General features: G+C 41.6%; 1 protein-coding gene across 1 annotated transcript in view; it reads right to left on the reverse strand.

Moving 5' to 3' along the window:
- The window catches only part of LOC135406615 (urea transporter 2-like), a 295,446-nt gene that overhangs the window by 176,922 nt on the left and 96,665 nt on the right, over positions 1–21,859 (reverse strand). The gene's annotated exons all lie outside the window — the stretch shown is intronic.

The raw sequence follows: 21,859 nt of genomic DNA on the forward strand, positions 1-21,859 counted from the left end.
CACTTTTATTTCTATTTTTATATGTCTATATGCCTTTTAGTGTTTGTCACAAACATATTTTGTATATCTATTGGTACAGTTTTTCTTTTTTTTTTTTTTTTTTTTCTTTTTTTTTTTTCCTGTATGGATACAAACTACTGTATAGTTCCAGATCCTTTTTTTACTGATTTTCTTGGAGATGCCTTTTCAGAGTGGCATGGTCAGTAGACACACTAGGATGCTCTTAGCCGAATGATTCCATTGGTCTATACTTCTAAGGGAAAGCTGGAAGTGCCCTTAGTTCTGTTATTTTTCTATATATTGTTCTATAGACCTAAGATGGAGGAGCTTGTTCTGTTACCGCCTCTATAATACTTTTGTGAGACACATTGCAGACCTCCTTGTCGCACCCAGAAGTTCACACTGTGGAGTCAAGGGGCACCATTCCCTTATTTCACTGGAGGCTAGAGCAGGGTCTGTAACCCACAGGATTAAGGGAGATTATTCACGTTATGCTAGGTGGTAAAAATAGCAGGTCTATTCAAAAGGTAATCGTTGGTCAGTATGAAGTTAAAATAAATCTACTCATATAAAATGTGCACCTTCATCATACGCAAAAAATATTCTTCCAAGGTCAAAATTGCCTATGGCTGGTCACAAACTGCCTATTTGAATCATCAATTTGTTACCCCTTGTAAATAAATTAATCAAGAAATAGTGACATGATGGGCAACACCATGAAAGAGAAGCCAAAGAAATGTGTCCTTTGAAACAAAACCTGTACAGGTCATCTAACAAACCAGCAGGGGAAGGGCAACGCAGAACCTGGTAAGTAGCAAACACTACTGTGCATCCTCTCTATCCCTGCATGGCCAGCCCTTTGAAGAAAATCAGTGTGTCCTTTCCTATGGACAAATGCTTCTGTGGCCTGTAAAGACATTTTCTGCTGAAGGAAAGGCACCTTCCCCTTTCAGAGTACTGCTGGAAGGGGAGCCAGATACACTGCAGTGCAAAGTAGTAATTAAAATAGCTTTCACTCTTGTAGTTGAAGTCACATGGGCTCCAGAATTTTATGGAGAGTCGTCCAAGCTGTGATGATTGAAAGCTCTTTGGGGAAGGGACTGATTTCTTTTGAACACATGATGCAACTGAGCAAAAGGTTGCTCTCTGTTCACTGGAGGCATTTGAGTCCTGCAATAAACCCAGAGACTGCAGCACCCAGACACCTAAACCCACTTTTTCCTTGTTTTCTTTTCTGAAATAGAAAAGCTGTACAAATCACAGCTAGCACAGATCTGACTTGATGAGGAAAATCCCCACGCTGTGTTGTTTGTTTCATCTGATCTTATTAATTTATTTGCTTACCTTCTCTTGCATCCCCTTAACAGTCTGTCGTGTCATATGCACACTGCATTTTATAAAGATCAGAGAAGTCACTCCCCTTTGAATGGTGAGGAGTTGCTAGATTCATTTTACACACAACAGCATCAGACACAGAGGGAGGTTTTCCAATAAAGCTACAGCAGTCATGGTGTTCGACCCACACATATCCCAACCTCTCTCTGAGGCTGTACTCTTAACCAGGAGCAGAAGCCAAGCTCTGGCTTTGAAACACTCCCACCAAAGAGAATTTAGTGGGTGCTGTTGTGCAAAGAGGTCTTCACCATCATGGATGTTTTAAAAGGCCAGGGATCTAAATGATTTAAAAAATGGGGAAACACCCATATATTGGGCAAAAGAGTAGGGTTTACCTCAACAGATAAGACATATTTTTGTATGTTAATAGGATGGTCCATATGTTAAGAGCAGTACACACACCTGCACACAAGCCTTGCTTAATTCCTTTTCTGGATAAAACGGAAGATGCTTTTATTCAACGGAAACATGAACAGTCTAAAGGAAACTCTTTCCAGTGAAGTATTTTCAGGTCTAGGGTTGCCATATAGGGTTTTGCTCAGATGTCTAAATGGATTCTCCCTGGGAAACAGGAGGTTACAAAAGCAGATGTCTGCTAGACACAGTTGCCTATCTCCCCCCCAAGTGGCAAAGTCACTCAATTTGCTAGAGGGGAAAACACTACATCACAATGTGTAATAACTCAGGACACCTGTTTCAGGACACAACCTTCTTTCATCACCCACTCCCAGCCTTCAACATTCCTTCAGACACACATTATTAAACCACAGCTAATTATTAAATATTTAACAAAGACTGTACATTACATTGCAGCTACCAAGGTAGGCAGAGCTATACAGATTGATTTCTCCGTGTCTGGACTCAGTATGCATCAAACAGCATAGGTGCTTTGAAATTTCAAATCACAAGGCCAAGTTTGGATGGCTGATAGTGCTCAAAGGGGACTGATTTCCTTAACCCATGAATATTTTTTATGATATTGAAAAAAAAAATAAATCCAGGATAGAGAGAAAATCTTGAAATCTTAAAAAAAAAATCTTCAAAGTGAAGAAAATATAGATCTCTGGTTTAGTAAAAAATTCTCTTAGATAAATATGAAATATTTGGCCATCTTAATCTTTGTAATCTAATCCAATTTTTAAAAGGTTAGTTTCTTTCAAATGGAAATATTTTCATTTTTTAAATTTAAAAGGAAAGCACCTCCAAATTTTGAGGAAAAAAACAATTTAGGCAAAGTCAATCTCATTCAATGCAAGTTCTGCTAGTGTGACCTTTCAAACTTTGGAGCTGGCAGCTTGGTGTTTATGTTTCAGCTTTGAAGACCTATGTTTGAATCCAATTTTCTTGTCGTGTAGAATAAATGTTGGGACTTCTATTTAATCCTTTCACAGATATTTCCACACACAGATTAATGAATTTTAAAGCCATTATGATCATCTAGTCTGACCTTCTGCATAACATGAGCCATAAAATATCACCCAGCAGTACTTGCATCAAGCCCAGTCACCTGCAATTGAGCTAAAGCCTTCACACCACAGAGCATGACTTTCAGAATATCCGGAGGAGATAAACAGTAGCAAGAACCACAGTTTAGCAAGAATAATTTTTGTGTCAGAGAGGACTATTGGCAAATTTAGAGTTACTAAGATCCCAGGGTCTACAAAAAGTGCAAAACTTACTTTTTGTTGTCTTAAAAAAAAAAAAAAAAGGCAAATGAGAAGGTTCCTGTGCATGTTTTGGGGTGTTCCTTATTTATTAAGGTCTAGGACAAGCAATCTCAGGCACGTGCTGTTGCAACTCTTGTAACAGGATTACAACCCATTCCTCAAAGTTTTGATCCACATTCCATGAATGTGGGCTGGGAAGGGATAGCAGCAGTATGTGTGGGATTGGGTTTTGGGCAGCCTGGGCTGGTGGGAAGCAGAGACTGCATGACCTTAAAGCTCATCTTGTTCCACCCCCCTGCCATGCGCAGGGACACCTTCCACTAGTCCAGGGTTTTCCAGGCCCTGTCCAGCTTGGCCTTGGACACTTCCAGGGATCCAAGGGCAGCCACAGCTTCTCTGGGCAACCTGTGCCAGGGCCTCACCACCCTCACGGCCAAGAATTTCTTCCCGATATCCCACCTAACCCTGCCCTCAGTCGGTGGGAATCCATTCTGCCTTGTCCTGTCACTCCATTCCCCCTTGTCCAAAGTACCTCTGTATGCTTTGAAGAAGTTGAGCAAATATTGCAATAATTGACCTTGATAAATATTACTTATATATATAACCAATACTGTTGGTTGCTTTCCCAAGGCCAATCAAGGGTTTTGCATCCTTCAGTGGCACACCACAGTGCCACAACCATCTTGCCTGTCCAGCAGGAACCCACTGAAGGCACAAGTGGGTTAACTAAGACTTGTGTAAGCTTTTTAATAAATCAGCCATAGAAGTGGGCTTAGGTAACTGCGATGTTGGCTCCTCTGTCTGGTTTTTAGAAGTAGATGTGGTTGTGTCTGACAGAGTAGATATTCAGTGGAAAATTGGGAACAAAGCAACATTTATTTGGCTGGGACGTGCTTGCTCTGGTTAAACTTCTGTCAGGAAAGTTTTATCAAGGCCAAAATATTTTGTTTCGGTAATAATGAGGATCAGATGATTTTGATTCATATGAAACAAGGACACAGATACTACATAGGTAGTATCTGACTGTCTGGTATCCCAAGGAGCGGAACTATTGATGGGGGTTTTTGAAAATTCACCTGGGTTTCTTTAAAACTGCTATTATATATTTTTAAGAGAAATTGTCAATAAAAATGTTTCTTTTTAATTAATTTGAAAAGCCCTGCAGAACAGCAACATCAGTTCCACCAAGCTTTGTGTAGGCTCAATGGTCCAGTTCTCCCTTACAACTAACATTTCTCAGAACCGTTGTGGATTACAGGCCTCAACCAAGAAACATCATCTTTCCTCAAAGAAATTCCATCACCATTTCTATTAGGACCCATTGAAAATGTGCCCGTGCATTAAAGGGGTTGCTTTAAACCCATTTTGAAAGACAATCTCTGACTATGGGGGGGTTAGTTCATACCCTGTATAGGTAAAGAATGGAGATGTGCAACCTGCAGAAGCTGTTTGCAACAAAGTCAGTGGGAGCTTTGCTTCAGAACAGCCCAGTATTGATTCACTGGATGGCAGAATCAACAAACCAAATGTCTATATTCACTGTAAATTTTCCAAAGCAGAGGAAAAAAAAAAATGATCTCACTGATAATTATGGGAAACTTATGACATATTTTCTTAAAACTGGGTTCCCTTGGGATAGACTTTGAGGACGACTACATGTGAGTTGCCCTTTGAATAAAAAGAATGAGATCTTTTCTGTGATGCCTAACAAGCAAATATGAAAAAAAAAACGCCCACAGAATGAGAGCCTAATAAATATGTTTATAATTAGTGTGCTTAAAAGGACTTAGAAGGCTGAAAAAAGTCTTCTTCCTTCCCTTCCTTGTTAATTGCATAGAGAGAATTTCCTCTTTCCTTTTTCCTCCTGTATTCTGAAAATAAATAGGAAGACAAATTTAAAAACTGGAAAACTTTTCGTTGGTGGACTAATCATAGAAAGAGGCTGAATAATTGAAATCTCTGGGGAGACTGTATAACCCATCAAGCACACCTTATTTCTCTCAGTAAGGCAGAGCCAAAACCGAACTGTGCTGGACCAAGATGTTGCATTAATCGATGTTTTAGAAGTGTACTTCTTTAAAAAAGATGAATAATTCCCATTTTACATGTGCTGATCTTACTTCTGCAGAGAGCTGGAATGATTTCTGCCAACACTCACTGCCTAGTTTGGTTTGGGCAAGTCACACCTATAACAAGTGTTTTGGGGCCTGTGTGTAACCTGCTGGCTCTTGTTAAAGTGCATTTCAGCCTTTGATGTATGTGAAACGGTATTGTCAGTGCCCCTTACCACACAAATCATAAGTCTGACTAATAAAAACACAAAGATTGTGTATGTAATAATGAGCTCCCAAAGGGTGGAAAGAAGGTTCTTTCACACTGAGCCGCACACGGCCACGTATTAATGCGGTTTGATCCGATCGCTGGAAAATTGTGTCCCGTAATTACTAAGCAAACATGAGGTGGAATGACAGGGAAATGCAACGAAATGGGGCTTTGAGGTGGAAGATGAATTTTCTGAAAGTGCAGTTGGGAAGGAACACATACAAATCCTGCACAACCGCCTTGAAATACAAGGGAACCATTAGTTCAAAAATTAATTGTAGGCTCACTTAGTGCAGTAGGACCTGTATGGGGCAGTATAGACCAAGACTTAGCATGAAAGAACTGGATTTTAGGTGTGTGGGTTCTCATATAGTAGGTACCACTTTTGAAAAACATCGGTTTTTCTGAATGGCTGCCCTTTTCCTTCCAAAATTATTGATTTTTTTGTTTGTTTGTTCACTTTATTAAATTCAATTTCAATTTTAATACATTTTTCCTGGGTAATGATAACACCGTCTCCCTTTATTGAATGTTATGGCAACACACAAACTAAATTGACTTTAGGTCCTTCCATATATTCACAAATATGTCACTGTCCAACATAGTGGCATCAATCACTACATTTTAATTTTCAGTTTTATTATTCATCAGTATTTACAAATGATGAAATGCATTTGGAATGTGGAGAGCTGCTTGTCCCAAACCATTCCACATGCTAGAAGTCAAACTACGCCAGAACTTGGTTTCCTTGAGTCCCAAGGAAACCAAGGACTTTTGCATCTATAATGTGCTACCCAAGTGCAATACAGCATCTGGACTTGATTTTAGAGGTCCTTTCCAGCGTCAGAGATCGTATGAACATGCATCTTTACATTAGGAAGATACCCAAGTTTGAATTACTCTGCAGACTTCCTTGGTGACGTTTAAAAAAATTCAAACCAACCTTGCAGAGATTGTGTGCTGTGAATAAGAAATGAAAGGATGTATTCAAGTACCCATAAATCTTGGGTTTCCTGCCTTCTCTGACATCTGTATTTCCAGATGGAAGGACACCATGGCAAAGATGATGCTTCCAGCTTTGTTTCATTTTCTGCATTTGTATGCTTTAAGACGGACACAGGGATAGTTGGGCAGAACTGTTGAGTAAAACCAATGTGATGGTAACACGTGTCCTGGTGACAAAAGAGAGTGAGCAGTGAGCTCTGGTCATCTCACCCATTCAAATCCCACTCTGAAGGCCAAATATATCTGTTTGGAAGAAGGTTCTCAAAGTAATCATTAACACGGAGAAAAGTGTGCTCCTTGTAGTTGTTGGGAGCTTGGTACAGGTGTTACTAATGGATTAGTGTCCTGACTCAGCACTTCCACAGTCCTCTGTATTATACAGTAATTGCTTATCTTCAGAATGGTAGCCTGGCACATTCTGTAAAGTCTCCAGAAGCGAGATATTTGCAACAAAGCTTCTCAAGAATAGAAAAGAACAATTATTTTTCAGGAAACAATAAAAATAGAACAAAAATTAGAGATGTAGGGATCCAAATAACAATGATGTGGGCTGGTGGTGCCTTTATTAATCTCCTTTGTGTTCTAAATTTATCATCACTGAACTAGCTGATTGTTCTCTTTTAATTGCTTCATATGGAATAATTAAATAAAATGAAGAAAATAATCGTTTAGAGATGGTTATGAGGAGGAGCAATTTTTCTCAGGGAACTGAATATAGATTTTTTTTCTCCCTCCCCTTTACCTCCCAGACTGTAGAGATCTAACGTATTCAGCCCTACTGCCTAAAGAGAGCTCCTGAATTCTCTGAATTATTTATTTTTAATAGTTAACCATCATTTAAAAGCCTCACCTGGATGACCTATGATTGAAGATCAAGCCTCATTGAGCACAGCATTTTGTTCTGATGACACGTTTCCAGACAATTTCCTGTGTGTTATATGAGAAGCTGAAAATGCTTGTATTTAAAAGGACCGTACAGCCCTTCTGGGGTTCCCCAGGCACTCAGAGCTGTGATCTGCCCCCCTCTGCTGTATTCCTGCCCCATGGTGAGGGCACAGGACAAGAATATGGCAAAACTGAGATGGGACTTTCCATTGCAGCAGCACTTCAGTGCTTCTTGCCCTTTCTGTGATCACAGCTCACACTCCAAATCTGTCTGAGGCCAAGTGGCCTTTAAAGACCCCTTCCAATCTAAACTGCTCTATGATTCTATAGGTTGGAGAGAGAAAGAGGTCAAGGTACTTTTATGAAAATGTTCAAGAGCTGAATAGGGACAAGCAGAAGCAGGAAACTGGCTGCCAACTTGGCTTTGTTAGATGAAGACCATCTTTGACTCTACCTTCTTGCTGTGTCCCAGGTAAGTTCCCTTACACAGGTAGAGATTCATCAGGTAAGGAAGAAGTAGATGGATGTGATCTTTGAGCAGTTGAGGTACAGATATATTCATGTTTCACTTTGCTGGAGAAAAATTCCATGGAGTAAGTTGCAATCAAGTTGAGCCTCTAAAATGAGGACAGGTAATCTAGTCCACGTTGCAAGCTGAAGCTTGTGGCAGCATGTAGGGCAGAGAGAAGGAAGTGCTTGAGACAATAGTGAGGGTGGATCTCATTCCTCTACCTTGTAGGTATTTGAGCATGTTTCTACCTACAGTCAATGAAGAAAAATTAGTATTGTAAAGGAGGAAGGGACACATTGCACCACCCGACATAGGGCATATGAATCATCATCCTGTGCTCTTGAGATGCTACAGCTTGGCCCACATCTCACAAGGGTCCTTGCAAGAGGTGATGGTGTTGTCAGTAGACAGATGGGCTGAGAATGGCAACCTACATTTCACACCACACAGATCTGAACAAACAACAATATTTTTGCCTCTTTGTTGCTGCTGAGTTGCCAAAGAGGAGCAGACTAGCTGGCTCTCCTGCTGACTATAGTGGACCAAATTATTTTGCAGCAATCTCTCCTAGTGCTCTGTTGAGGGGAACATAACTGTTTCCCTGGAAGATACTTGTTCTGGCTTGTTCTCAAGAAGCAGCTTTTTCTCCTGTGTAATCACAATCCCAAATATAATCTTGATATTACATGAATTTGGAAATGTAAGTTATATATGGAGGTTTTTTGAGAGAGAAGATGATCCTCTGGGTAAAGTGCCTTTGACTTGGTGGTATTCCTAAGAGTAAGGGAGTTTCTGAATCTGGAAAAGCAATCCTTATTAATAATACAGCTCTTATAATATTTTCCTATGTAAGATTTGTTTACCCATCACCATTGTTTGATCATAAATATACCCATTTCACAGCTTAATGAAAAAAGGTCTCTTTTTACAGCTTCAACTGAGCAGATCTGGGGAATGTATTTTTTTATTTTTTTTTTTTAATTATTTTTTTACAGAGGGGCCTGTGCTATTGAATGTTTAATCTGGGCTGTGTCAGCCTGCACATCTGAACACACAGACACTCAAGATCAGAGTCAATGTTGTTGTTGTTTCTTAACTTAGTTCATGGCCACACGGAAACATTTAACCCAGCAAAGTTTCCCTCCACCCACCTGCCCTAATTCCAGGACAACACTGTTACCCTGTGGTCTGAGTCTTGGCTCGCTCTCAGCCCAGTTGAACAGCAAACCCTCTTAGAAAATTTGTTTCTCACAGGGCTTCCAGCGTCATAACCTACTGCAGGAAAAGACCATCATTTTGACTGTGCTTTACAGATGTCAAAATCCTTCATGGGACTCAGTTTAAACTTCAGGCTCTATGTCAAAAATAATACAAAAAACTGACTGTAATTACCTCCTGGAGTTGGCTTGCAATAAATTAAAACAAAATTAAAAAAAAAAAAAAATCCACCCCACATTTTAAAGGAATTTTGACTTTCTGCCTAGATATATATTTTTTCACTCCTTGCTTGGAAACTTAAAGAAGGGAACAATTAATGAAAACCAATTGCTCAAAAAGGCATGGTTTTCAGATCATGTTTGTTTTCATATCTTAAAGTAGCTCACTGTTTCCTAACATAGTTCTAATTCATAAGAAAACCCCAAGATAGATTAGAAATGTACATCAGAAGAAGAAAGATATAAATTTTTAATTTTATTTTTGACCCCATGTTATTCTCTCCCTTCTGCAAGCCTCACTTTTAACATGTTGGTTGCTGAAATACTTTAGTATTTTTATAGTATGCACTATTGTAATTAAAGGGGTGTATATTTTTATGGTCGAAACCCCCTTTTTGCAGTCATTGCCAGAGACTGTTAGTAAAATGCAAATTAAATGCAGGCTTTTGGAATGGTAAAAAATATTGGTTTGCCCTTCCTCCAGCATACTATAATTTTTACTAATGCACCCTTTACCTTCTCAGGTGCAATAGGAAACAAAACGTCTGTGGTGCCTTGAGGAGAACAGATTGTGTGGGATTTGGGACCTTAACAGAAGTCAAAAATATGAGCCCATATATCTCGACTAATTTCTCAAACTGTAAAAATACAACCTGCTTGTTTGGGAAAATATCACTATATTTAGGTGTTTATCCATCACAAAAACAGAACTTCCAACCTGTAAGCAGGCAAAGCCCTTGATACACTACTGAGACTGAACATTTGTCCACTGATGGAGATTTGACTGTGCAATACACTCAACCAACAATACCAATGACAACACCTCTTCCTAAATTGCCTGTTTCGAAACCTGATCTGTCCCAGATTTGTGGTTCATCCTGTTTTACCACCCTGGGCACACTGGAGGACTCTGTTGCTTTAACATGTACTGTGGAAAAGTGAACTAACTGGGCTTTGCTGTCTCTATTGGTAAGCAAACTTGGAGCTCTGCCTTCCGCAAACAGACCCTCTTACAATTTGTAAATGGTCTTACCCTCCAGGATGGACTTTTTCCCTCCTCTGATTCCTGACTGGCTGTAGTACATGGCTTTGAATACCTCTTGACTTTGTTTCTCAGACTTTGGCTTGACCCTGGACCATAAGTCTTGCCCAGATGTTAAGTTTGATCCAATCTTTACTCATTCTGGCTTTTGCTGCCTGGTTTTAAACATCCTATGTAGTTTGTCCAGTGTCTCAATCTAAACTCAGTCTACAGCCTGTGAAACTACTCTACAGTAGTTATATGTATATATATATATACCAACACACTGACCCCAAAATATTTTGCATGACTTTTGATTTAAAAGAAAAAAAAAATCTAAGTCGGAATATCTTTATCGTCAGACCAGTCAGTCCCTTTATGGGATTACCATTTGAAATTCAAGATAGCAGCTTTTCAGAGTAAACAGTGAATTAACTATTCTATCTTTATCCCTAGAAAAATAACATGCCAATCTTTAAGGCAAAGACTTGGATCCTCTACTAAAATTGCTTGTGTTTTTCAAGTTCTATATAAGAAACATGAAGCACAATGTGTAAAGTACATCAAGTTTTGCCAAATTTTTTGCATTCATCAGTGTGAAAAAGTAACTCTGTGTGTGAGAACTAATTGCTGCCAGAAACTCACTTTATAGAAGCGATCATAATGAGTAATTCTTTGAGTCTAATGGATTTGCTTCAAGAGGGAAGGAAAATGAGCCAACAAAAAAGTACGTAGATTTTTTCCAAAGATTTAAGGTCAAATAAAACACCATCTTTCGGAAGTCTGATGGATGACAAGAAGGAAATCAAGACTTTCAGACACAGGAAAAAGTCAGAGTTTTACTGTAAGTGAGGATGCTTCCATCATGATGGAAGCAAACCGATATTTTGTAATGCATATAACAGTCACTCCGTTACCCCAGCACAGAGAAATCTGTGTAAAGTCAGCATAATTGCTGGTGAAATGAAGCTGACAGTTGGAAATGTTTTTCCTATCTTTTCACAGTGTTAAGCATATTTTTAGAATAATCTTTAAACGTTTTATAAATGGTGAATCAAATGGTGTCATATTCTATGGTGCTGGTTGTTAGAGGGAGATTGCAGACACAGGTATAGTTAATTATCCACCCCACAGACTCCTGCTCCCCATTCATTACACTGACAATCCCATCCCAGTCTAGTGGCTGATCTCACATAAACCGTTCACTCGTTCACAAAAAGGGCTTGTAGAGCATCTGCCTCTCCCATCATCCTAAAGCATGATCTAAGATGAGAAGAGAGTTCCATTTTGTGTGGCTGAAATAGAGGAGTCAAGGAAGAAGGGGAATAAAAGGGTAAAATCTGTATTTTTCCATAGCTGAGAGAAGAGAGAGGGAGTTCAACATATTTGGGGCAAAGAAATAGTCTCTAAATACAACCCGAGGAAGGGATATTGGGCATATTGTTCACTATCTTCTGCTATGAAACATACGGAATTTTTCCTGACTCCCTCAAATTTTAAATCTCCTATAACCCCACTAAAATATAACAAAAATGTATTTGTAGTAAATTCTACTCAATTTAATAACCGTCACTTCGCTTGCAAACCCTTAATTTATGGATTCCAATTTCTTGAACCATGCAGGTGTTCGTCTCAACTAACCTTAAACTTTCCCAAAAATCTCACTATCAGACATTTGGCCATTCCTACAATCTAGTATCAAAGGTTTATGTCAAAATACAAGCAATTCAAATAAAAATAACAGCAGCACTTTAGAGCACATGTTTAAAAACCATCCTGCCGAAATGTGAAGTAAAAGGCAAAGGAGCACCACAGTCACAGCTTTTATACCTGCTCTGATCACCTGTGCTTTTTTCTCCTTTTCCCCACAGGGACAAGGATGTCTTTTCAATCTGCAGAATCTGTGTGACAAGATATTCCAACCTACCAGCCTGGAGTGACAGAGATGCTAATTTCCATTTCTAAAACATGTATAACATTCAGAGGCTTTACAGGGATGAATTTAGAGGAGACAGGTCAAAAAGTCCAGACTTCCTCCTCCAGCACTGCCTTAATGTTTCCTGGGAACTTCTACACCACCAGACATGGCTGTGCATTTCTTTGCAGCATTTCCTAGCCAAGGCATCAGCATCACAGAGGTTTCTGCTTCTATGTTGTCTCGATTGTTTAATGGTTATGTGTCTGGCCTTTTCTCACTCTCCTTTACTGGATCACCTTCAAGAGTCACTTGAACATGTTCTAACAAATGAATTATTCACTTCTGCAGCTGTGGATGTTAGTGGTGCTCCAGTATTGAGATGTCTGTTCCCCCCACACAGTAATTTTGTCTCTGGATGGCTGAAATGCCTTTTGTCTAACCCAAATTAATGGAATCAGCTCAGAAGTGCTGAGGGGAAATATAATGGCTTGAGATTCACAGAAGGGAAGACTAACTGAGCAAATAATCTGGATTTCAGGTCTGCAGAACTAACAGAACAAAACAGATAACTTCATTTCTGTCAGATACAAAAGTTCTGTCTATTCACCTGTAAAAATCTGTTCTGGCCTGACACAGCAATGCTATTTCTGCATGGCTGGAATTTTGTTGGCACTAATCAAGCTTTTACGGTGAACAATTTGAACGCAAATGAAGTTTAAAGATACTGTAATGTCTTTTTTCAGGATGGATCTTTATGATTAGAAGAATAAATTTTCCCAAGCATCCCCACATGTTGTGAGTTTATCATGGCTGTTTAACATGTCTGAAGAGATTTCACAGTGCAGATAGTTTCCTGCTTCTCTTTTCATCTGAAAGAGAAACAACTACAAAATGCTTATGTTTCTCCCATCTGACTGCTTCTGATGGGGAGTTGATTTTTCACAGAGCATTTAGGGTTTTGGTGGCAATGAGTTTTCCTGAACTAAAACAGAGATAACCAAAACCTAAGCAGGATGCTTATCAGGGACAAGAAAAGCAGAAGGTGAAACAGCTGATGAAATCGCTGATTCATTAAGACTTCTACCCAAAAAGTGACTCCTCCCTGTTAAAGAAGAAGAAATCAGGTCATCCTCTTCACACCTCAGCCTCTGGGAGGAGTTTCATTGGTTTGGGTAAATATCACTCTACTGGAGAAGTGCAATAGTGAGACAAGAGTAGCCCTTGTAGGGATATTTCCTCTCACATGCTCATGTCCTCTCACAGCAAAAAGCAACATTTCCACCACAGACCTTCTCATGAGCACATGTATTTTTTGGAAATACATTCAGAGTTGCAGAAGAGCACTACGGTGTGAGATTCATTTGAACAACCCCCTTTCTAAGGCAGAAAAGGGAGTTCCTGAGCTCTGTGGATCAGTCACTGCACGACCACCTGCCCCATTAGGTTGGGGAAACCAAACACTAGATGTTTGGACCACCTGGGAGGAATACAGAGACACTGTCCTAGCAAACAGGGAAAGATAACGGAAAAGACAAAGGAAAGATCATGTCCTGATAGAATTAAATCTGACCAGGGATGCCAAGAGCAACAAGAAAAGCTTTTATAGGTATGCCAGAGTTAAAAGGAAAACCAGGGAAAATGTGGACGCTCTCTGGAAGAAAACAAGAGACCTAGTTACCCAGGATACAGAGAAGGTACTCAATAATTTTTTGCCTCAGTCCTCACCAGCAAGTGCTCCAGTTGCACTACCTGAGTCACAGAAGACAAAGACAGGGACTGGGAGGATGAAGAACCTGCCTCTGGCAGGGCTACGAAAACCAGCACCATGCATACACCTGTAGGCACAGGATTTTGATCATGTCCTGAAAATGTCCATAAATTTTCTCACCTGGTTTAAGATCCATCCTCAAGTATAATTCTGCATGGCAATGAATTCCACAGGCAGACTCTGCTGTAGGGTATTTACTTTATTTGTTTTAAATTTACCTACCATTTATTTTAACATATGAGCCCCAGTTCTCCTATTACTGTGGAGTGTAAAGAGAAGGAATGATCAGCTTTTCTTACACTATTCATCATCTTAAATAGGCCAATTAAGCCCATGTAATTATGCTTCTTTCCAAGTTAAATAATCCAAGTCTTTGCAGCTTCTCATATGGAAAGTCCATCATGCCTCTAAACCATTGAAAATTATACAGTGCTAATTTAAAACATGGCCACTTGTAACATGTGTATCTGTCTATTTCCACCGACACTGTGACTGTCAGCTGACTGAACATGTGTAATGCAGAAAATACAACTCCAGCTGTTTGTTCCCACATCGACTTAAGGAAGGGACATTGTGCTCTGGGATGTAGAAGCAATTTGTATGTGCTAAACATGGTCTGACATGTTCTAGAGGGCTAGGAGCCACGGACACTTAAGATTGTTGAATATATTTTATTCCCTCATCTCTAGAGACAAGGGGCTCTTTGACTGTGTCCACACTACCCTGTTCCCCCACCAGAGTTTCCCATTGGGCTGATGCAGTCCCAGAGAGAGGAAAATTCAGTTATTACTGAAGTCCAAATAATGTCAAGGGTCCCCAGCTGAGATCAAGGCCTCATTGTGCTGTCAGTGACATAGACTTGTACTTAGAGACAGTCCCTGCCCTAAAGGGTTTGCAGTCTAAATAGGAGAGACAAATAAAGGGTGGGAGAGAAAATAAATGTGGAGTGACTTGCGCAGCTGCTGGAACAGCTGCTCTCAGAGGGAGACGGGAACGGGACCCAGTTTGGAGGGTCTTGGGACAGCAAGCTAGCTACTGGGCTGTCCTGCTTCTCATTTTCTTCTGGAAAATGACATTTTAACCACCTCGTCTTGAAAACACCTGGTCAGAGACAGCCCAGGGGACAGAGAAGTTAAAATGCACACAGTTACTTGGCAGCTCGGCACCCTTTTGCTGCATCTGGTGCTGCTGTGGATAAAGCTAGTACAATTGTTTTAGAGAGGACCTGATGTGGGAAAAGGCCACATTGAAAGAAATCTGATGTTTCCTGCGGTCGCAGGTCATTTGTTTATGTTAAACACTCAGGACCTAGGCCACATGAAAGCTTTGGCAAACTTCTGAGCAAATGAGGACTAGTAACTTGTTTAGTAAAAGAGGCCTTTGACTGAAAATCTCAGGAACATTTAAATTTAGAACCAGATTTTCGTGTGTCTTTGCACTCCAGTGTGGGAAGCTCTCTGGCCCTCAGCTATTGCAGCATCTCACAGTACACGTGCAATGCTGACTAACGAAAGGAAAGAGATGAAAGCCTGTAACTGAGGAACTTTTGCTGCCAGGGACATGCACAGCTGCACTCCCCGCAGTCTTTCCTTGGCAGACTGGCTCTGTCAAGAGCTGGTGAAAACTGTCTGGGAGCCTGTGCCCTTGCCCACATTGAATACCCAGGTAGTGAACGATTTCTATCCCTTTGAGCTGTGCCTCCCATGCAGTTTTATGAGCAGTAGTAAAATCTTACTCTTTCAGGCTGCTAAATTTGACTAGATTTCCTACTTACGAGTGTGTTGTCCATCTATATAAGCAGCATTTTCTTGCTTCACCTACTGCAGAGTGCCAGCCCAGAATTTAAGACAGCCTCACTCCCTGATATCTCAGGAGGGCCTCTGAACATGGGGATCCCTGCTGAGCAGATAAGACCTGCCAGGGTGTTTCCTAGGATTACCTGATGCTCTTCAGTCACTTCTCATTTGAGGTATTTTTCCTGTTGGACTGAATTTCCGAGGGACAGACCAGTGTGAGAGCCGTAGGGTTTACTGTGATCTCTGCAGAAGATTCCCTCTTCTGAGACTCTTTTTCCACCCTCTTGCTTGCAGCTACTTCAAGAGACAGACTTCTCCTCCCATCCTCTTTGAGATGGAAATGACTGATCCAGCTTGTACTTGGTGGGTTTTTTTCAATAGGTAGTACAATTTTTCTGCTTGTGTGCACTGCCTGTGTCTCTGTTTCACGCTCCCCAACACAAAAACCTGCCCACAAACCTGGTAGCCTCACAGCTTTAGCACTAGCCAGCTCACTGCCAGTGACACAGGAGGGACATTTCCATGCACAGCAGCACTTACAAGCAGGTACACAGCCCATTAAAGGCTGTTTGTTTGCAATCGCATGCACATTTTACAGTCCTTCGTGCCTATAGGTAGTCACACAGTAGATTTGGGACCCAATTTTCCTCAGGACTGTGTTAACAATCTTCCGGCTACAACCTTCAATTTTCTCGCAGTGTGTTTCCTTCTTCCTCTTTGAATCATTGCTAAAAACATCTCTTATAAACCCTAATTTTTCAGTCTGGGCACGACTTCTCTACAGCTAGGTCCTGGCAAAAGGGATGACCACCTTATGGAGATATGCCTGATATAATCGTATGATTTTTGGGTGCTCTCAAATTATGTTAGCAAGTATGAGGCACTGGCACAAATTGCCCAGAGAAGCTGTGGCTGCCCCATCACTGGAAATGTTCAAGGCCAGGTTGGATGGGGCTTGTAGCAACCTGGTCTAGTGGAAGGTGACCCTGCTCATGGCAGGGGGTGGAAAGAAGTGATCTTTAAGGTCCCTTCCAACTCAAAACCTTCTGTGATTTTATGACTTTTAGTAGCTGAAGTTGAGTGAAATTATGCCAGCCTTGGTAAGTATCCTACTAGAGTGGCTTTGTTTCATTGCTGCTGTACTACAGTTCCTTCTCCTAGCAGAGACAATGTGACAGCCCTCAGAAGCCAGTACCGTGCCAGCATAGTTGTGAAAACCTCATCAAACAGCAGAGCTGTGTCTACAGTAAGATTTTATTGGCAAAGATACATTGGCTGGGTACATCTGACTTTTTTCATGCTCTTAGCCGAGGAAGCTATGCCAGCAACATCTCACAGCATAGACTTCATGGAGAGTAGCTCATCATAAATGCACTCACAGAGGCACACAGAATGGTCATTAAAAAAGATGTTCCCCAGTTCTCTGCTAAGTTCTTATTAGCCACAGTTATGTAGAAAAGTTATAGAAACAGAAAAAGGAACCAATCTGCCAGCCACTTAATGTGAATCAACAGCTGTCTCCTCATACCAGTAGGAACTCCAATCAGAGGTCCTAATCTAAATTAATTTTAGCAGCACCCAGCGTTCTCTCTGATGACTAAGATTCTTTTGGGTCAATCCTAGGTCACATAAGACTGAAGAAAAAGTGCTTTCACTAACTTCTTTCCTTGGGACCAACTCAGTCGAGAGATATTCCTTGCCAGAGTTATGTGACTGCTTCACAGAACAAGATATTTTCCCTCAGTTAATCACTTAAAGATTTAATTCTCAGCTTTTAAAAATAGTTCACACCATAACAGGGAGTATTTTCAGGGTTTATCCTCTTCCTCTTTTTAAACTGATTTTCAATTCACTGTTACTCAATGTCGCTTCTGCTATTCATGGAGCACAGCCAAGTGAAACCGGGACCCGCTATGCTGCTGATTTACACTATAGAACCATTATTAGCTGAGTTCTGCATTGGCATTCCAGGCATTCCAGGGTGCAGCTAGTCTCCTGTGTATTTATTCATTCAAAATAATGACAGGGCTGGCGAAAGATGCTGAAGTGACAGCCCACAGTGGAGTGAAGAGGTCCTTCACTGAGCCACGGAATAGGAACAGCAGAGCCAACGTGCCCCGTCCCCTCCCCATAACTCCTGCACCTTCCTTCACCTACTCTGAAGCCTTGCAGAGTTAAAATCCAGGGCAGAGAATTCTCAAGGCCTAGCTTGTATTACTGGTACAATTTCTGCTCTCACTGTTTGCGGTTTTTCATCATTCTTAGGCCTTTATAGGGTTTCCCAGCATGACTACACTCATCAAATGGCCCCATTTCTTGAATCGCCAGGGCAAATGCGCAAAACCACAGAACCTCAAACAATTTAGGACCCTGGAACTAGTTTTGAGGAGTGACCTGGCTGTGTAATTCACAGTTCTGGATAACTATTAGCATAGGTCTGAGATCTCTAAATAGTGCAGTGTCTTGGTTTTGGCCCAGCACCCAGAGCACACTATTCACTCCTTTCCCTCCCATTCTTTTGTGAGACGGAAGCATCATGATAGATCATTAATGTTATGAAAAATGCACTCTTGGAGACAAGTGGGTGTATGGGGAGGCAATTAAAATGTTCCATTGTGCTGAGTACTCTGCAAACACTGTAACAACTGTCCCTGGAGTGGGGATCTCACCACTGAAACAGACAATAGCAGCCATTCACACCACCTATTATAGACTATTTGGAGTATCAATTTTAGGTGTGATTCGCAGCCTAAATTTTCTGTATCAGACAAGAAATAGTTGCTTCCAGGGAGTGACTTAGAGCACCTAAATTAGTTGGCAAAAAGTCATATGGTAGTAATACTCCCATTGGTATGTGGAGCAGATTAGGGAGAATAACCACCTTTTGGCTAATGGACAGCTCTCCCTAAGCTCCCTCCATTGCCAACAGGAGGAGAAAGACTTTACAAGACGGTTCACAGCATCCAAATCAAGTTCTCCTTTCTCCTGATGGAAACCATTTCTCTTCACTGACAACATAGGAAGAGTCTGGGGATAGTAAGTTCATCAGGCTAAAACAACCTCTTGTAACACCCTTGTAGCTAGCAGGGAAAGCAGCATGCAGCTGCCTAACTTTGTCAGGCTGCCCACTAAATCTACTAATAGATATAAATTGGCAAAAAGAAAATTGGGAAAAAGGGGGAGAATCCATTTACAGGAAAATGTACATCTTTCCACATCTCAGTAAACACACGCAGGAACCATAATGAAAAACATGCAGCATTTCCATGAATTTGACATCTTCTCTCAGACACCTCTGTGATTTACATTTAAAGCAGGACGCTGCAGAAACTGCAGTGCTGGGCTGTTTAAGCATGAGGACATCCCAAGCTGCGTGCTGAGACCCTGCTGTCCCAGGCCACACGACTTTGAGGAAGGCAGTACTCCTTGCCTGCCATGATGAGAAGAAGCCACCGGGGTTTGGGGCTGCAAGAACCACCTCCCAAGGGCAGCTTCGGAGCACCCAAGGGCAACTTGCACACCACAGATGAGCTTTCTTCCGTGCCATCCCTAACACTGGTCTAACAGTATCTGCTTATTTTCTATCAGCTTTAGACGACTGATTCTTGCAAAGCACTCAGAGGCCCTCAGATTAAACGTGCTAATGGAAGAGCAAAGTGGTATAAAAGCACGTGGTGTGAGTGCTGCCGTGCCGCCTCCCCTCCCTCTGCCCGGCCGTGCGTGGAGGCTGCTCCACCATGACCTTCTACGGTGATGCTGTGGCAGCCTGTTTCTTCACGGGGGCATTTGGGCTGACAATGCGAGGCTCCTTTTCCCACATAATTGAAAGGAATTTCTGATTATGCACAGGGATGTCAGCAGTGCGAGGAGCTTGGACGCCTTCCAGCCGCAGCTGGATCCAATGAGAGCGCTGCGATTTCTCCTTTTTTGGCACTCTACTTGTGAACTTTCTGCTCCCTTCTGGGAGTGATTTCTCAAGATAATACGCTGCTGCTCCAGCTTCTCTCTGATGGCCTAGATTTATGGCTTCTGCAAGGCGAGAGAGGGGAAGGGGTGTGGGAGAGACAGGGAGGATGAAAGCAGAAAGGGAAATTATTTTTTGGTCCGGGCTTTATTATTTTGGTCCCACTCTTCTACAGTGACTGTCTCCAGGCTTTACACAAAAATAGTCTGTCCTTTCCATCTCTGTAATGCTCTTTACTGCCTGCAGTGAAAGGTTGAAAGTACACACGAGTTTTTCTGGCCTCTCTTTAGTCCAGCCCCTGTGAATATGTGGCATGAGGTGAGCACTACATTTATCTCTGACCTTTTCACCATCCCCTGCATCTGTTAACTGAAAAGAGTGGAAGATGTCCCTAGCCTCCTCTCCCACAGAGCAGATGGTACTGGTGACTTGATTTACTTTATCTCTATCAGTCCCAACTTGCCTCAAATCTTTCTGAATGTCTAATTTATCTAAAGCCTTCATTGCTCAGGCTACACTGGGGAAAAACAAAACAACGGCCCCAAGAACCCCAGCCACTGATTTTCAGGGAGAAATATTTCAAAATTCCAGATGCTGTGCTCAAAAATTTAGTAACACCATAATTAACTAGGACAAAAATTTCTCTCTCTGGATGTGCTAATCAGCTGAATATCCTCTTTCCCCAGTGAATTCACGCTGTTGAAGATGTTTCCATAATGTCAGAACCGTATTATCCAAGTATTTTAACTCTCTCTCACAGCACCTCTGAGAAGATGGGGCAGTGCTGCTATCCCAGTTTTACAGAAGGGAAATGGGGAACTGAGGCACAGGACTTATCTAAGACAGACTAGGTGAGTTACCCTTTTCAATACACTTGTTCCTCCCTACTGCTTCTACAGGTAGGTCACTGGTGTTTTATAGGATTACATCCATAATCTTGTATGGCTGCAGTTGACAGAGACAAATATCACTCTATGAGACTCAGCAAGGTCACCCAGGAAGAGCAGAGCAAAGCAGTGAAATGAGCCTTTTTATTTTACAAATGATCAGGTGAATAATATGTGCACCTCCCTATGAGATGTTAGATCCTGAAATCACAGACCGATGGCTTGCTTTGGATTGGAAGGGACATTAAATGTGTTCAGATGGTGTTGCCAGGAAAGGCAGGGAGGTGCTGAGCAGCTCCTGGGGTTCATCTAGGGCTGTGTTTCATCTCTGAGGTCTTCTGAGTGCCCTGGGGACACCAAGGCAATTCTGTGGTGCCCACTGTGGCTTTAGCTACCAGGGGGTTTCTGTTCTTCAGGTTGCATCTAGAAAGGGAAACAGTGCTGACAAACCTGCCTGTGCTCAGCTGCACATTACCCATCACCTTGGTAGTGCTGAGTTGCCAGTGCTGACTGCTCAGTTTCTGGGGTTGTGGCTCAAATCCCTCCCCTCTAAGGAGAATACATCAGGAGACTGAAAAAAATTGCAATATATGTTGTTCGTGTTTATCTCCTGCATCTGCAGGAGTCTCAAACTTCCCCTCACTATAAGCTTTTTAAATGTCAAGTAACCTGATTGCAGGTACTGAGGTCCAAGGAAGAGGTTTTGCACATGGAGGGATCTAAAATCAAATGGTGACCAGAGGTCTAGACATTGGACTTTCTTATGAGGACTGCAGGAAAGCATCCTAAAGGATGACTGGGGAATGTTTTCACAGCTCTTTCCTGGTGCTTTGGGTGTTTCAGCAGAAACCCACATGCTCTGGCTGCAATGATGTACCCTAATTAAGTTTCACTGAAAATCAGATCAGACTCACATTCAGAGCAGAAATGAAGTTGACCACTTGGTGCTCCCTGAGCTTGTGTCCCTGGGCAGAGGCTGTGATTGAAATGACCTTACGCACAATCATGCAGAGGAGTCAAACTCCTCGTCGGCAAGGATTGGTCTGTGTTGATGGGAAGCCTTTTGCTTCCTCTCAGAAATCAGAGTCACAAAGACAGGCTGACTAGTTAAGGAAATTGTATTTTATGCAACTTATCAGTATGTGAAAGATAACAGGAATTGAATTAGAGAACCAAATAACAACCTCTTCTGTGATGGCAATTGCAGGGTGGGAGTAGAAATTCTGCAGCAGGGCAGGTACTCGGGGCTGCCTGCAGGTCCCATGCTGCCACTGAGCTCCTGCA

This window comes from Pseudopipra pipra, chromosome Z, assembly GCF_036250125.1.
Source record: "Pseudopipra pipra isolate bDixPip1 chromosome Z, bDixPip1.hap1, whole genome shotgun sequence".
Classification (NCBI taxonomy): domain Eukaryota; kingdom Metazoa; phylum Chordata; class Aves; order Passeriformes; family Pipridae; genus Pseudopipra; species Pseudopipra pipra.